The sequence below is a fragment of the Tasmannia lanceolata genome, unplaced genomic scaffold (genome assembly GCF_043159265.1).
Source record: "Tasmannia lanceolata isolate RefF3 unplaced genomic scaffold, GAP_Taslan_0.1 ptg000008l, whole genome shotgun sequence".
NCBI classification, from domain to species: Eukaryota; Viridiplantae; Streptophyta; class Magnoliopsida; order Canellales; family Winteraceae; genus Tasmannia; species Tasmannia lanceolata.
Window position 1 is genome coordinate 62,664,561 of NW_027518685.1, and position 18,759 is coordinate 62,683,319.

The window sequence follows — 18,759 nt, forward strand, 5'->3', positions numbered from 1 at the left end:
CTGTCTAGTGAACTTGTTAGTTGTTCAGTCACGTAATGAGAAATTACTGACCCACTTTGAATTTGCTTTCTTTCAATAAAGTATCGTGGTAGAATAAAACTAGATACAATTCAGGTTATGAGATGGTGTGACATGAGACATTGTTTTCCTTATAAGAGAACATGAGTATTCAACTCTTTTAAATTAAGGGTATATTAATTAAACATTCAAAAGGACAAATAAATTTCTTTTATGCCAGTATAATGGGATCACTGACTGGATCACATTTCATAGCCATTACACCAAATTATGAATGCAATTATAATTTGGGCACTGTGGAAAGATTTAATTTTTCTTTTTTTTTTTGGGAAAAGTATATGATGTAAACGTTTTTTAGATTACAAGCAAATCAAAGGTGTAACTTTAAACAAGGAAAAAGTTTTTTTTCTTTTTTTTGAAAGGTAAACAAGGGAAAAGTAATATAATTCGAAATGTGTTTGTGCCTTTACTAATTAACTAAGAGTAAGATAAAGCTTCCAAACATTCGTCAACTTGCTAATCATATTATTTGTGGGAAGCAGCCTAGCAAGTATGGAAAAGACTCTTGCATCCATGCCATTTGTTGCCCACTAAAATGAGAGAACTTTTTTTAGAAGATAACTAAACTAATTAAGAGGAAAGATCTACAGTTGGGGGCAGAGGTTGCCCCTCATACATTACATCCCAACGGACCCCAGATTTAACTAACAAATCAGCTAAACCATAAGCTGATCTCAGAATACAAGTAAACATTCACAAACCTGCAAGTCCTACATAACCGAAGGGTAATCATCTTTGAGATCGACAACAAAAATGCCTTTAGCAAACTTCCGTATCAAATGAAGCAGCTAGGTTTTGTCCTTCAGATCATGCTTGGACTGTAAATGAAATAAAGCCAAATTATTTCATAACAATTTGACTGCCGTTAAAAGCATCTCTTTATAAATCCATCTAAGACAGACATACATATGTGCATACGAGGCTACATAAAGCATGCAGAAACAAGCATTCACACATGCACAGTATGCAAGTAACATTTTTATGAAAATGCTTTTAGCCATTTCTAACCTGAATTCTTTTAACATTCTGGATGCCCAATAAATGTGGAGGATAAACATGAAGAGTCGAATATCTTGATTTTTCTTATAAATCTGACTGGCGAAATACAATGGCTGTGGTATAGATGCCTGAATACTAATGGAAGTTTCGGGAAACAACATATACATCTCTCTAACTGAGAATTGGAAGTGCCTTTGGCCTTTGAAAATGAACAGATAAATAGTTGGATTGTAGGGAAATAATTACCTTGTAAGAAAAGCGCCTTCCATCATAATACGCTTTATGGTTATTCCTCAAACTATCAAAGACGGCCTTGTTAGCATTCACGTCAACATAACATGCTTCATTTATCTGCTCAGGTGTAAAGGCTTGCCTCGTCTGTTAAAGTTTGAAATAAAAGTCACACGCAATTGCGAGAGATGATAAATTACTATTGCATTCTTTATAATATAAAACATACACCTAAAATTTACATGCAATTGCCCTAGGCTGGGACAAGACATCCCCCTACAAGTACATAAAAGACCAAAGATGCATAGTGGCAGAGAGCCCCACACATCGGATGACTCCCTGTACAACAATTGTATTCTTAAGAATGTGTAGACACCGTATTTTGACCAGGCCCTAAAGTCTCCGATGTCGAATAAAGGTCCACAAGTTGAATCAAATTTCGAGAAAATAGGCCCAAATGAGAAGAGAGCTTAAATTTTACCAACTTGGTGTAGTCATCGATAGGTGCGAAGTTCTCAAGGGATAGCTAATATTTCAAAGAAGATGTCTCCAAAATTTTGCGGTAATTGGGTGAGAATTGGTGAATAAGACGAGTCAATTGAGAGTGTATTTATCGTTTTAGGTTGTACACGTGGGGTTGAGTTATTTGTTTTATGGTTCCCAGAAGAGGAAAAGGAAAATGTATCACTATTATGAAGCAAAGCAAGGTAGTGAATCATCCATCTAGGGAGTTTCCCAAGGAAGGGAAAGGTAGAAAAGGCACCTTTTCTTTCATTATTCAATAAAGGGTCGGGGGGGGGGGGGGAGGGGGGGGGGAGGGGGGGAGGGGGGTGGTCGGTAGATTAGCCAACGGAGGGGGTGTCTGTTTCACCTAAATGGGTAAAAAAACAGATTCCTATATAATGAGAGAGAGAGAGATCGCTCGTGAGAGGGCTTCTCATTTTTTAGGGTTTTGTCTGAGAGAGAGAGAGAGAGAGAGAGAGAGACAGAGAGAGAGAGAGAGAGAGAGGTTCTGATCATCTTCTCTGGTGATTCCCACCGGAGATCCTACCATCTCCACGGCCTCATTTTCACCTCTAAGCCTTCTACAGATCATCATCTCTACCTTTCTTCCCAGACCCTCCTTCACAACCCATTAAACCCTCTTCCATTTCATCCCTCCCCTGTTGTAGATATACCCTTTACAGAACCTGAACCACGACCTAAATCTAAATCTCACCACCATCATCAAACCTGATTCCTTATCATTCATCAAACCCTAGTTCCACCAGTTACCTTTGATCTTAGACACCCTATTCATTTCAGCAGATCTGATCTTGCTGTGTTTAGATCCATATCAAGATCGGGTAGTGTTTTCATTTTCTGAGTAATTCTTAGCAATTGGGTAAGTGAAGGAGCAGATGAGGAGGTAACTTCTGTTTTCTTATCTTAAATTTTGCTTGATCTTTATTACTTTTTATGATCTGTAATAATTCCTATATGGTGCTTATTTTATAGCATAGAATCCTGATTTTTGTTCATGAACGGATGATAATCCTACATGATTTGTAATGATTCATCTGTGATGTCCATTTGCTGATATATATAAATGTGATTTCCTTCGGAGTCTGTAGTAGGTTTCGAAGGATTGTGATAATTTTGATTCGATCAACATTAGACATCATGGAGTAATGATTTTGCGTGAAATTTCCTATGATCCGTGCTTATCTCTCTTTGTTGATCATCTGATGATATACAATAGGGAGTTTACTTAGAGTTGGTCATAATTTTCTATGGTATATGATAATTTTACTCTGACGACAGTCCCATGACATATGGTATACAGAAAACCTTCTATCCCTCTTTTTCTAACTCCTTTCCTTATTCCTCTTCTAAAAAAATGTCTCATGTATTTATCTCCTCCTGTCCTAACTCTCTCTCTCTCTCTCTCTCTCTCTCTCTCTCTCTCTCTCTTCTGATTCTCTTTCCCCTCTCCTCCACCACTTAGTTTTCCCATTAACAGTCCCATGACTGTCCGAGTGCATTTCAACCTCTTTTCCCCTTTAATTTCTCTATTTCCCCTTCCACTCTACCCCCTTGCCTTTCTTTTCTTTCTTTTCTTCTTCCTCACTCATCCCTTCATCCTTCTCTCATTCTTTACCTACCTCTAGCCCATGGTTTTCCCTTACTTGGGTGTCTATTCAATTGGACTGCAATCTTTGTTGTCTAGATCTCTTCTTGTCCTCCTCTTTCCCTTCTATGTTCCATCCTCCCATCCTTCTATTCTTGTTTTCTGCTGCTCCCGCAACCTAGGGACTGTTGAACTGCAATTTTGGATTTGCTTAATACATACGTCATCTCATTTGACGCTCATTTAATACCTTTTTTATTCCCACCTATACCTTGTTGTTCGAGGGTTTGCACGAATGTCTCTCCGTCATATTTTTCTTTCTTGGCCTGCATGAGTGGTGACAGCTGTGGCTTCTCTAGATTGTTCAAGTTTCCGAGCTTCTCCACCGCCCTCCTGGCATCCGGGTGCGAGATTCGAGGTGGATGCATAGGCTTTCAAGGTGAAATCTGATCAATTGTTATTTCCAACCTTATAAGCCATTTATTGATTGGCATAGTCAGATACCCTTTTAGCCAGAGACCCTTGGCTCTACCTGATTTTTTAGATCATTTAGGCCATATAGATGGTTAGTTGGGCTCTAGTTCTATTATTTGATTTATTTTTCATATTATATTCAGACACTTACGCTCTGTTTGTCATCTTTTGGTATAAACTATTATTATTATTATTATCATTATTATTTTTATTTTATTTTTTTGATTGATAAGTTGGGGGTTATGCAAGACCTCTACCAAAATATACAAGAGAGAAACAAAACGAAATTGCAATCAAATGTAGGAAGACCCCACAGAGTCTTTAAGAATGCAATCCATCAGGGATTGAGGGTTGGGGTGTGGGGGGGGGGGGGATGTCCTCGCCCTAACTCGGACAATTGTGCTTTGAGAGTAAGTCAGCCAAGGAGTTTGCCTCTCTACAAATGTGAGAGATACAACGTGAATTGAAGAGTAAGAGGGTTTTCATGATTTCTGAGTGGGTAGGAAGGTTGTTACAAGGGCACTTGCAGGTGCCATTGATGATCTTGACAGCCATAAGAGAATCCAATTCCACCCAAATATTTTGAATGTTTTTTTGGCAAGTTGGATACCTTTGAGGATTGCTCCGTGAATGACACTGTTTTCATACGGCAAAAGGCCTCCGATTGCTGCTTGCTCACCATAAAGGGAGGCATCGGTATTGATTTTGATGGTTCTAGGCGGAGGTTTCACCCAATTTCAAGTTTTTTGTTCCTTTGGAATGGGAACCAGCTGAATATTGAGGTTCGATGCAACCGGGATGCTCCTAGGAATTGGTTCATCATTGAGGGATAGAAAGCAATGGCAGATTTTTACCGTTTGGAGGATGCTTTCAAGAACCACCCTTTTGTTCTTATGTGGATTACTATGGATTATTGCATTCCTTTCTTGCCAGATGTGATAAACAGAAGCTCTCGTCGCGAGCTTCATAGCCGTTGAAGTCTGACCTTTCCCAACGAAGTTTCTCCGAATCCATTGCTTCTCTTCATGCAAAGTTTTCTTAGGTTTTCTCCAAGAGCAGAATCCCTCGAGAATTGATGACCAAGTCCATGCAGAGAAGGAGCAATTGAAGAGGATATGGTTGATAGTCTCCCTGTCTCTGTTACAGAGGACACGTCCCGTCTCTCTAGTTCCTCCTATGGCCAGGAGGCGATCGCAAGTACGTAGCCGATTAATCATAGCTTGCCACAGGGTAAAAGAGTGCGGGAAACCAGAGGGTGGATGTCCAAGGTATCTTTGGGTGATGGCTTCGAATTGTGTCCCAAACGCTGCTAAATGTGAAGGATCCATTGCTATTTTGTTTCCATATTGCACGGTTCTCAATTCCAGGGATAGGAATTGCGGATGAGAGAATCTTTCTATCCTCTGAATACTAGCGAGTATGGAGGATTGGGTCTCAAATGTCTTTTCTTGAAGATCAACTACAATAACTGATTTTGGTATGCTTTTCAGGTAATAGTTTGCACTACTTTGCTTTGCTCTTGTAAAGGACCAACAGGATGCCATGGTTGGCGACATAAATCGATCTTATTTCCATCTGCAATGGCATACCATATATGTCTTTTGGCAAGGTCAAATACTTTGAGATTACTGCGGAAGCATCAAGATAGGTTGGATGGGGCTGCCTTGAACTAGATGTTTTTACCTTTCACATATTTCTTTTTTACCCATTGCACCCATGGAGTGTTTCTATCCGAGATTAAGAATCAAAATTGCTTTAGTTGGGCCGCTTGGTTTATGTCCTTAAATTTTCTCAGGCCAAGTCCTCTTTCATTGTAAGAAAAGAGGACTTGTATGACCAGGTGATGTCCTTAAATTTTATTTTTAAGGTGTAAATATATGTAAACCTTGAATAATATCATAAGACATAGAATCGGGACTGGTCATGCTGAGGGGTTTTTATTTTAGAATCGGGACTGGAATCGGACGTTAATGCCAACCTTGAATAATATCATAAGACATAGAAAATCATTCATATTAGAGACTGGGTGAAATGCTTTAACCAGAGTAACATGATCTTTTCTTATGCAGTACAGAGACAATTCATTCTAGAACTGTGTAATGCATTTATTTTGGTCTGTACGGACTCTTTTGGCTTCTATTAATTTAAGAAATATTGGGTTTTTCAGATTCAAAGAAGTAATTTTTTTTACTATATCAGTTACAACAATGTTTTTGTTCACTTCCTTTGGCAAAATTGATCCTTGAGAATGGTTGGTTTACCTGGCCTGCTTCAATATCATTCTGCAACTTCGTTGCAGCTACACCTGAAGTGGTAAATATGGATGCTCCATTGCCATATCTGTGATAACAGGGCACTCAGTATCTTACAGATAGCAACATATATTATACAAAATGGCACCTTAGATACTTTAAAGACAAGGTTGAAATAGGAGGGAGTACTTGTTTCTGTTAACAATGTCAATGGCCTCCTCTAGGCTCCCAGCCTGTAGGTGGGTAGTAAATCAGAGACAAACTATTGATTTTTTTTTTGACTTTTTGCTTGATCGGAAATCAATGGCGGGGAGTTTTTTTTTTTTCTCTCTCTCTCTCTCTCCGCCCTTGGTTCTTAACGGTCGGGCATCATATAATTTCTCCTTCATAGATTGCAAAATTAAAGGAATAGATTTGTTTCGCAAATCACTAAATAAATCACTAGTCCTGTATCATAGCCAGATGAATGGCAATGGACTAGGCAAGTGGTAGCTAACCAGATTAACAGTCCCGATCATGCTCACGTGTGAAAGATCTGAGGTGCCACCCACAAGTCCACAACAACAATTTGACTGTTTTTTCTCACATGCTAAGAGCCATGTTTGGCTAGTTGAAACATGTTTGGCACATGCAATGACAAATTATCCAACTAGTTTGTCTCCAAGGAGCACATATAGAGTGCCTACTATTAGTGCCCGACCTACAAGTACATAAAAGACCAAGGAGCACATATAGAAAAAATTTTCATATAGAAGAAAATTTCATATATGAAAATTTCTTCTCCAAGGAGCACATATAGACTGCCTACTATAAGTGCCCGACCTACAAGTACATAAAAGACCAAGGAGCACATATAGAACAGATTTTCATATAGAAGAAAAAATAAGTAATAAATATTGGAAGGCCCAGGTATTTATTTGGGCCACTGATCCGGTTGGGCAACATAAATATGATCCATCTTCATATCGAGATTTTATATCGTGCCCGACCGTCAAGAAACAAGGGAGAGAGAGAGAGAGAGAGAGAGAGAGAGAGAGAGAGAGAGAGAGAGCCCCTCCTCCCCTTAATTTCTGATCCAACAAAAGCCCCTTTTTTTTAACTTTTTGCTGGATCGGAAATCAATGGCGGGGAGTTCTCTCTCTCTCTCTCTCTCCGCCCTTGTTTCTTAACGGTCGGGCATCATATGATTTCTCCTTCACAGATTGCAAAATTAAAGGAATAGATTTGTTTTGCAAAGCACTAAATAAATCACTAGTCCTGTATCATAGGCAGATGAATGGCAATGGACTAGGCAAGTGGTAGCTAACCAGATCAACAGTCCCGATCATGCTCACATGTGAAAGATCTGAGGTGCCACCCACAAGTCCACAACAACAATTTGACTGTTTTTTCTCACATGCTAAGAGGCATGTTTGACAAGTTGAAACATGTTTGGCACATGCAATGACAAATTATCCAACTAGTTTGTCTCCAAGGAGCACATATAGACTGCCTACTATTAGTGCCCGACCTACAAGTACATAAAAGACGAAGAGTACATATAGAAGAAATTTTCATATAGAAGAAAATTTCATATATGAAAATTTCTTCTCCAAGGAGCACATATAGACTGCCTACTATTAGTGCCCGACCTCCAAGTACATAAAAGACCAAGGAGCACATATAGAACAAATTTTCATATAGAAGAAAAAATAAGTAATAAATATTGGAAGGCCCAGGTATTTATTTGGGCCACTGATCCGGTTGGGCAACATAAATCTGATCCATCTTCATATCGAGATTTTATATGGTGCCCGACCGTCAAGAAACAAGGGGGGGGGGAGAGAGAGAGAGAGAGAGAGAGAGAGAGAGAGAGAGAGAGAGAGAGAGAGAGCCTCCTCCCCTTGATTTCTGATCCAACAAAAGTCCCTTTTTTGACTTTTTGCTGGATCGGAAATCAATGGCGGGGAGCTCTCTCTCTCTCTCCGCCCTTGTTTCTTTAAGGTCGGGCATCATATGATTTCTCCAAAAATAGATTGCAAAATTAAAGGAATAGATTTGTTTCGCAAAGCACTAAATAAATCACTAGTCCTGTATCATAGCCAGATGAATGGCAATGGACTAGGCAAGTGGTAGCTAACCAGATCAACAGTCCCGATCATGCTCAAGTGTGAAAGATCTGAGGTGCCACCCACAAGTCCACAACAACAATTTGACTGTTTTTTCTCACATGCAAAGAGGCATGTTTGGCTAGTTGAAACATGTTTGGCATTGTAGACACCCCATTTTGACCGAACCATAATAGAGTCGTTAGGATAAAAATCCTGTCAAACTAGTGTTTTAGTGTCCCAAATTTGTTCCCAAGCTAGGTTAGGGTCCCACTAAAGTTCCCGTAAAATTTCGTCAGAATTCGAGCACATTTTGCGTAGTAAACGAGCCGAGGTAAGTGTCGTGGTGCAAGTTTATAAGGGTGGTGATTTAGCCAGAAATAGGGCTGCGCTGGAACCTGGAAAACCAGTTCAAATTTTTCGTAATGGGTTGTCTAGGGAGATACATGGGGTATACGGATTAGTGTGTAACAAAATTAGTCACGGGAGAATCTTAGAAATATCTTAACCCTTGAATCAAAAGGTGATTTGAAGGGTTAAGATCAAAGGAAGAGAAGATATTTTTTACAAATTTTTTTCCCCTGTTTTCTACTTGGGTCGCCTCTTATAGAATAATAGTTGTCCTAAACTTGCCCAGAGGGTTGTCCTGGAAGGTTTGGGGGAACAAATATATCATTTCTCTTTTTTCTTCTTGGGCACCCGTGTGTTATAAGGTATTAAAAATACACTGATGGTAGCTGTGTCAGAGGAAAAGGCGGGGTCGAATTTTTGGTATTTTCGTCAAATAAAACCCCAATCGGTCGGGGTTTTGGAGAAAAAAAAAAGGAAAAATTCTCTCATTTGCAGAGAGAGAGAGAGAGAGAAGCCGATCATCTCCCTTGGTCTCTCCCTTGCCGCTGATCATCTCCCACCTTCCATCACAGCCACCAACCTCCACCTCCCAAAACCCAAACCCACTATCATCATCATCTTCCCCAGCAAGCCTTCAATTCTCATTTCCCGCAAACCCACACCGACAATCTTGCCGGAATCCGACAATCTTGCCGGAATCCGACCGAGAACCCTCTTTACCACTCCCTCTTCAAACCCTCTTCTCATTTACCATCGCCCAAGCCCACTGCAATTTCACCATCATCTTTGACCTCCCAAACCCTTTTCTACCATCTCCTCTAACCCCAAACCCTTTCCCACCAGCAAGATCCATGGATTCCGGCGAAATCCATTGACTCCGATCAACTCCATTATCTCTTCCCTTGATTTCCATCTCTATTACTACCACCTAATTTCAATACCACCACCATTTTCATCATCTACCATAACCCAAACAGCAGCTCCAAAGCTCAATATCAACCCCTTTTCCACCACTTCAGCCCTATTCTCTCATTTCCTTCAAAACCCCAATCCTAACACCAACTTGATCTTTCCCTACCTTATCTAAAACCTAAGATCCCTCTTCGTTTCCATTTTTACAAAATCCAATACCAACAGACCTGGTCCCTCTCTCTCTCTCTATCTTCAGCCATCAGTCGTCGGGTACCCACAGCTCGCATCTCTGAAAAAGGGAAGCAGCCAATTCCAGGTTTCATCGGCGCAATTTCGGAACATTGACTCCGGCAAGGAAGCATTTGCTCATCTCAGGTAATCTCTTATCTCTTCTTTGCTAGGCTTATTACCTCGAGTATGAGTGATGATGATGATCTAAGTTTGGAAAGTGAATCTAAGTAATAGATAGCAGAGTTTGTTTCCTTTTTTTCATAAACCAAGGAATTCCACCTCAAAATACCTCTGGTGTCATAAACTTGGTTTGTACTTTGTTGATTTTCTCGCCAAGAAGTCCTACTAATCAACTAGTTGTTTTCTCACTGTAACCTCTTGTTAGAAAAACAATTGCAAAGGTCTTTACCTGTTATGTTGATTAGCGAAGATAAGTAGATGGAATGTAAGTGACAAATCTTGTGCTATTTTATCATCAGGTTCTGATAGCTGTAAGAAATCAACTTATCTTCATTTGTCTTTGTGGGATGCATTCACTTGAATTATCTCTGTTATTTCAATCCAATGTTTTATGGATGCATGGAGACATTTTGGGCACATATATACATTGTTGAAGGATTTCACACTATCATTTTGAGCCCATGGTTCAGCCACTGCTAACGCAAATCAGCCCCTGTTTTTACACTAGTATGAGACCATGTTTCAACCCTGCTAGCACAAATTCAGCCCATTTATTTGCAATTTAGTCCAAGTTCTTTGTCAGCTCAGCTACTCGCAATTCAGCCCAAGGTTAGCCCCGTGTTTTGGCACAATGTGAGCCCATGGGTTGGCCACTGTTAACACAATTCTGTCCACCAAATCTGTCCTTGTTTTGGATTAGAATCTGTCCCTGTATAGCACAAATTCTGTCCACCAAATCTGTCCCCTGTTTGGCACAAGTTCTGTCCACCAAATCTGTCCCTGTTTTGGATTAGAATCTGTCCCTGTTTAGCACAATTTCTGTCCACCAAATCTGTCCCTGTTTTGGCACAAAATATGCACAAATCTGTCAATCGGCATCGGCTCTTTCTATTTGCAGGTTCGTTCATTTATTTTTAATGGTACTGAGGAGAAGAGTTAGATTTATGGAAGAATATTTAGCTCAGTAGCACCAATAGATAATGCCTTTGTCTATTGGTGCTAATGCTCTTATCCTCTGTCCTCTGTGAGTAGCCTAAGCCTAGTTCTGGCTATTGGATTCAATTGATTTGAATTTTAGAATGGTTTTCATCGGTTGGAGCAGCATTCTATCATCTTCGTAATAGTATAATCTGCTCGTTGTGTTCCGTTGAATGTGTTTGTTAGACTCAAGCATCACCTGCTATAATTCTCTTTTGATTTCCGATAGATGTATATGAGAATTTCCTTTATATGAGAAATTCCTCTTGAATGCAAAACTTCCTAATGTCACATGCAAAGATAAATCTATCTGGGGCATTGTGAGGCAATAGGCTGATGATCAGTTGCAGCATGTTGGGATTTCGGGCATTATTTCAAGTGAATTTCTTTGTGTCGAGCCACCAGTTCTCACTCAAGGTTAGTTTTATGCGCTCTTTGGCAATGTAGGTAAAAGTTTGCATCATAAGTGCCCCCAATGCAATTGTTTTGGTAGCATGGGTAAACCTGATTTAAAAAGAAAAAAAGGATAATGAGGTGCTGCATCAAGTAATTATTGGCTTTGAATTCATAAGAGAATTGGAATAGCTTCATAGCTGGGGTCTTTCATTTCTTCGTTTTTGGTTTCACTCTATTGGGCCTCTATATCCTTATTTGTCGCGCCTTGGTTACTTGTCGGTGATTTCCATTGTATTTCGTGTATCGTCATAGAACATGCTTCAATTTTCAGTACAATGGTTATTTGTATTGTTCTACTTAGGAAGCGCTCAACTTGCATCTTTTGAATATGGTATTGAGGTCTGGATCGTCACTCATTGTCTGAAAATCTGTTTTATTTTATTTTATTTTTCTTGTAAGAATTTAGGACATGTTTGAATAATGCTTGATATCAAAGCTCTTCAGCTCTTTTCATTCTTCGGATCATGTAATCTGTTTAGCATCATGATAAAATCTGCGATCAGCTGAATGAGAGCATAGAATCACTCTATGGTGATTAATGTCCTGTTAGTTGTATTGTTATCAATGGAACCATGGGAATGGCGATGATAGGGATACTTGGAGCCCACCTTTGTGTATAGGAGGCGGGCCTTGCCTCATTTATAGAACCCCTATTTGGAGACAAGCCTTGTCTCATTTAGAGAGTTTCCCCTTTAGGAGGCTTACCTAGCCTCATGTTGGAGCCCGCCTTTGTTCTAAGAGAAAACCTTTGACTTATTTTCCCTCGCTTTTGATAGTGTTTTTAGAGTCTTTGACTCATTTCCCCCTTTCTTCGGTGTTGGTAACTGGGGGTTTCTCCTTTAGAGTTGTAGTCTTTCTTCCTTGATTAGAGACTAACTCAGTCTTATTAAAGCTTTGCTTGCTTGGGATATCGGATCGTTTCCTCTGTTCGTGGGGCACTTGTTTACTTGTTTGGGGTTTATTCGTGTGTCTTTGACACTAGTTGCTTATTCGGGGTTTCTCCCTTTTGCTTTAGGGCTTTGCCCTAGTTTGTGGTTATGCTTGTGTGTTCTCTGTAAGAGTGAAAGCGTTTAAAGGACCTAAAGCATTGAGGAATTTTAAAATCTCAAAAAAAAAAAAAACATTTGAAAACTTTAAAAATTTCAAAAGCATTTGAAAAGCATTAAAACCTTTAAATCATTTGGAGTGTTAGGTTTTAGTTAGGAGAGTTTGATTTTCGAACTACGTTGGCTTGATCCTCTTCCACGAGGTACGTAGTGCAGCTCGAGATCTTTATCCCAAGTCCAGCCAAACTTTTGTAAATAGTGTTTTAAACCTTTTTGAATAAACAACTTTACAGCCTTGATTTCAAAAGATCTTCCTCTAGAGTTAGAACTTTGTCGAGAGTTTTAGAGTTAGGAGTTTGACTTTGATGTGCTGTGTGTTTTGTTTGTGTTTGTGTTAGAGTTAGGAGTTTGTTACGCCTCTGTCTGGTCAGTTGGCGATCCACATCGCCGACTGATGACTAGAATAGGATGCGTTAATCCACCATTTGTTTTCCTAGGAAACACAGCATAGTTACATGTAGGTTGTAGGAACCACCTGCATTAGTTTAGGGCTAACCTGCATTTAGTTAGGGCATATAGGGTGTCCTAAAATCTGTAATTCACTGGAATTTAAATAATAGCGTAAGAGGTTTTAATAACTAGTCCGGTCTTTTAGATCGAGTCTAGGATAGAGGTCTAGGTGTCTTAGGCATCATAGCTTAGAATAGGCGCGAAGAACTACGTTGCCTTGATTCTCGTGGAGGCGGGGATACGTAGGCTTCTTTGGATGAACATCAGACCATCCAAGGACTCGGGCTAAATCGTTTAGAGTCTTAGGATTTGTTGTGTTGTTATATTGTATATTTTGTTGTGTTTTCTTACTTTCTTGTGCAGATCTATACCTTTAGCTGTAGCATGTATGTGTTTGTTCACCAGAACTTAGACACCAGTTAGGCATGTTACTCATAACCTAGCTTTGATTAGGCGACACACTTTTTTCATTTATATTGTGTATGTTTATTATTTTATCCCCGAGTCATGCATGATTAGTTAGACGTCCACTCGGGGATATTCGTTCCCATTTCACATGATTTTCACCCAAAACTCTTTAAAGTTAATAAATAAATGGCATGGGAGACCAAGTGTTCGCACTCAGGCGAATTGGGGGTGCTCTTCGGACCTTCTCCATTCGTCACCAGGCACGGACCTTTTGTATCTCTGGTTATCCGTTGCAGACAGAGCATTTGTTTTGGTTCCATGGCGTTTCCATGGATGGCGACTCTGAGTTATTTTCAGGTACATCTCGGTTTCGAGCCCTGGCTCCGGATCAGGATGTATCTCATTCGTTTTGTGTCGCCACTCATGCTATGCTGTGAGAGTGACACCTATTTTGAGAGTTCCTTGGCAGAGCTCTCCTTCACATGTGGAGATCTTTGAGGATTGCAGGGGGATCTCGCGTCCCTCGTAGCACTCGTCCTCTCAGGATCGGGGTCCACAGGCACATGCAATAACAAATTATCCAACTAGTTTTTCTCTAAGGAGCACATATAGACTGCCTACTATTAGTGTTTGGCCACTATGAAAGAGTATTTTAACACTTGCTCATCAAAATTTTTTAACAGTGAAAACTGTAATACATCTGACATCACATGTCATGCGCATACATGTATTTGAGGAATGCTAGACTCAAGGGCAGCCCCCATTGTCTGCCCTAATCTAATCTAATCTAATCTAAGCTAACTACCATATATAAAGGCAAAATGATGGGTTAATGTGTTCCACCCTTTGCCATTATTGCCAGTTGTGTCCCACATGCATAATCCCCCTTCTGTCACACAGCCCCAGGGCAATTTCGCCATTTGCAATGTCTATCCCTTTTGCCCACAAATCGTCAAACTTGACGACTTTATCGGCTTGAAAATCCAAATTTTCTAGATTCTTCTTCTACTTGCCCTCTCTCCGTCTCTCTCATATGCCTTTTTCTGGATTTACGATTCATCTTCCCCTTAACGCAAACGGTAAGAGATCATGCAGCAGAGAAAAAACACGCAATAGCCTATTTTGGGATTTTGTACTTCTTCCTGAAAAATGGCCGAGTTCTTTTTCGGTTTGTAGGTCAAGTTCCTTTTCTCTATTAATGGCCATGGCTTTTCTAATATTTTACTGTACAGATCATCAAACCAAGGGTTAGGCCAAGTTCCTGTTTTTCTATTAATGGCCATGGTTTTTCCTAATTTATGATCTTCTCTAATTTTTCAATTTACAGATCATCAGACCAAGGGTTAGGGTTCTCTTTTTCCTTCTACATCATTTAATCAAGATAGTGAAATAGAGTTTGCAGAGTTTGTTTTGGGTTCTTTCTAGCAGAGTTTGTTGAGTTTTTCCCCTCTTTTATATGATTTCATTCTGTTGTTGTTTCGTTTGGGTACTCTACAGGATAACTGATGATTGGGTGGACTTTTTCTGTTTAAGAAAACAATCGACAGCATATAAGGTCGAGTTCTTTTTTTTTCCTTTTTGGTTTAATGGCGATGGATTTGTCCTAATTAATGATCTTCTCTAATTTTTTGTTTTACATATATTCACACCAAGGGCTAGGGTTTTCTTTTCCGACCACATCTCACGCATCGCTATAATTTATATCCATGCTCTTCATTTTACACCTTATTTTATGCATCACACAAATTTTTCCTGTTTTGTTTAAATCCACATTGTTTGCATATTACTTGCTTTTATAGTTATGTTGTTTCTCAAGTAGTGTTCTGAATAATTTTCCAAATCATGCTGTGGCTGCATTTGGTTAATCTCATCCTTAAGCTATTCTATTCTCAGTTTAATTTGATAGCCTACACTCCCATTTCAAAAAAAAAAATTTGATAGCCTACACTTCCCTGCAAGGGGAGAAAACTTCTTGCACATCTCAAAAGTTTGGAGTGATCCTCTTAATTTTGTTGCGTCTACACTTTATATGTTACTGTTATTTATTTTCAATTCTCTTCAAATCCATGACATATTTCACTTTTAAATAATATTTTCTACTAGGACCTTTCCTATTAGATGGTTGATCATTTCCCTATGAGATGGTTTTCTATTCTTGGATTGTTTACTTCTTATTTCATACTTTTGATGTTTACTCACAATAGGAAATTATGACCAGGAGATTGTTTCTCCTCTGCCCTTGCTACCACCACAAAGCTATATTTCATGGGAGGCTTTTTCTAATGGTTTTTCGTCGGAGGCTCTCATCACTTCTGGCCTAAGTTGTGTTGCAGACTTGCAGGTAAGTCTATCTATCATGATTGCATCAAATCTAGGGTTTTTGTGGGTTTTCTATACATACTCAATATAGAGTTTCTAATATAAACATTATATGCATCATCGAATGTTTAAAGTCCTCTTAACCGGTTAGGACCTATATTTTCACGATAACGTGTAAAGAATCCGTACAAACCTAATTAGTGTCCATACAAGTTCATGGAATACATTGAGCAATGGTAATAGGATCATAGGACCTACTGATGGAATTTCAGCCCTTGTATATGGTACTTGCATATGGAATTTCAGCTCTACCATAGAAAATTATGACCAACTCTAAGTAAAATCCCTATTGTATATCATCAGATGATCAGCAAAGAGAGATTACCACGGATCATAGGAAATTTCACGCAAAATCATTACTCCATGATGTGTAATGTTGATCGAATCAAAACTATCACAATCCTTCGAAACCTACTACAGACTCCGAAGGAAATCACATTTATATATATCAGCAATTGGACATTACAGATGAATCATTACAAATCATGTAGGATTATCATCCGTTCATGAACAAAAATCAGGATTCTATGCTATAAAATAAGCACCATACAGGAATTATTACAGATCATAAAAAGTAATAAAGATCAAGCAGAATTTAAGATAAGAAAACAGAAGTTACCTCCTCCTCTGCTCCTTCTCTTACCCAATTGCTAAGAATTACTCAGAAAATTAAAACACTACCCGATCTTGATATGGATCTAAACACAGCAAGATCAGATCTGTTGAAATGAATAGGGAATCTAAGATCAAAGGTAATTGGTGGAACTAGGGTGAATGATAAGGAATCAGGTTTGATGATGGTGGTGAGATTTAGATTTAGGTCGTGGTTCGGGTTCTGTAAAGGGTATATCTACAACAGGGGAGGGATGAAATGGAAGAGGGTTTAATGGGTTGTGAAGGAGGGTTTGGGAAGACAGGTAGAGATGATGATCTGTAGAAGGCTTAGAGGTGAAAATGAGGCCGTGGAGATGGTAGGATCTCCGGTGGGAATCACCGGAGAAGATGATCAGAACCTCTCTCTCTCTCTCTCTCTCTCAGACAAAACCCTAAAAAATGAGAAGCCCTCTCACGAGCGATCTCTCTCTCTCTCTCTCATTATATAGGAAACTGTTTTTTTACCCATTTAGGTGAAACCGACACCCCCTCCGTTGGCTAATCTACCCCCCCCCCCTCGCTCTTTATTGAATAATTAAAGAAAGGTGCCTTTTCTTCCTTTCCCTTCCTTTGGCAACTCCCTAGATGGATGATTCATTACCTTGCTTTGCTTGATAACAGTGATACATTTTCCTTTTCCTCTTCTAGGAACCATAAAACAAATAACTCAACTCTACGTGTATAACCTAAAACGATAAATACACTAAATTAACTCGTCTTATTCACCAATTCTCATCCAATTACCGCAAAATTTTGGAGACATCTTCTTTGAAATATTAGCTATCCCTTGAGAACTTCGCACCTATCGATGACCACACCAAGTTGGTAAAAATTTAAGCTCTCTTCTCATTTGGGCCTATTTTCTCGAAATTTTATTCAACTTGTGGACCTTTATTCGACATCGGAGACTTTAGGGCCCGATCAAAATGCGGTGTCTACACATTTTTAAGAATGCAATTGTTGTACTGGGAGTCGTTCGATGTGTGGGGCTCTCTGCCACTATGCATCTTTGGTCATTTATGTACTTGTAGGGGGATGTCTTGTCCCAGCCTAGTAGTAGGCAGTCTATATGTGCTCCTTGAAGAAGAAATTTTCATCATCGAATGTTGTGAGGGCATCATCGTCGGAGGTATCCCATATACCGCCACAACTCATGTTGTGAGGGCACCATTTCTAGAGGTCCTTGGTAGAGCTCTCCTTCTCATGTGGAGATCGAGGATGAGGGGATTTATCCCCACATTCCTGGATCGTGTGGTCCACAGTACCGGGCCAACAACTTTCAGAAATTGAAAGATAGATTTCCGAAGTCAAAGTAAGAAACTAGACAACTGAATTCCACGCCAATCCTGGGTTTTTGAAGAATAGATGAATGTCAGAAAGATATTCTAGGATTGTTAATGCTTTAATGAGTGCTTGTCCTTGAAGATTGGAGCACATTCTAAAAGAGATTTGGAGACATAAACGAGATGGGATTTATCTTCAGATTTAGGCACTCTGCGCTTATATTTTGTGAATCAAATGAGTTAAAGGATCCTGTCTAGTGAACTCGTGGTCCACAGTACCGGGCCAACAACTTTCAGAAATTGAAAGATAGATTTCCGAAGTCAAAGTAAGAAACTAGACAACTGAATTCCACGCCAATCCTGGGTTTTTGAAGAATAGATGAATGTCAGAAAGATATTCTAGGATTGTTAATGCTTTAATGAGTGCTTGTCCTTGAAGATTGGAGCACATTCTAAAAGAGATTTGGAGACATAAACGAGATGGGATTTATCTTCAGATTTAGGCACTCTGCGCTTATATTTTGTGAATCAAATGAGTTAAAGGATCCTGTCTAGTGAACTCGTTAGCTGTTCAGTCACGTAATGAGAAATTACTGACCCACTTGCAATCTGCTTTCTTTCAATAAAGTATCGTGGTAGAATAAAACTAAATACAATTCAGGTTATGAGATGGTGTGACATGAGACTTTGTTTTCCTTAAACTCATATAAGAGAACATGAGTATTCAATTCTTTTAAATTAAGGGTATATTAATTAAACATTCAAAAGGACAAATAAATTTCTTTTATGTCAGTATAATGGGATCACTGACTGGATCACATTTCATAGCCATTACACCAAGTTTTGAATGCAATTATAATTTGGGCAGTGTGGAAAGATTTTTTTTGGGAAAAGTATATGATGTAAACGTTTTTTAGACTACAAGCAAATCAAAGGTGTAACTTTAAACAAGGAAAAAGTTTTTTTTTTTTTTTTGAAAGGTAAACAAGGGAAAAGTAATACAATTCGAAATGTGTTTGTGCCTTTACTATTTAACTAAGAGTAAGATAAAGCTTCCAAACATTCGTCAACTTGCTAATCATATTATTTGTGGGAAGCAGTCTAGCAAGTATGGAAAAGACTCTTGCATCCATTCCATTT

General features: G+C 39.1%; 1 protein-coding gene across 5 annotated transcripts in view; it reads left to right on the forward strand.

The window, feature by feature from the left end:
• Positions 1–9,023: 9,023 nt before the first annotated feature.
• Positions 9,024–18,759, forward strand: part of LOC143885440 (transcription initiation factor IIE subunit beta-like) — a 28,853-nt gene continuing 19,117 nt past the window's right edge. The window contains exons 1-2 of one of the 5 annotated variants that reach the window (XM_077389615.1): positions 9,024–9,869; positions 15,508–15,644. The gene's annotated coding sequence lies outside the window, so the exon portion shown is untranslated. Of the gene's footprint in view, positions 9,870–14,822; positions 14,859–15,507; positions 15,645–18,759 lie in introns of those variants that run through there. The other 4 variants (XM_077389614.1, XM_077389616.1, XM_077389617.1 and 1 more) reach the window with 4 other exon arrangements.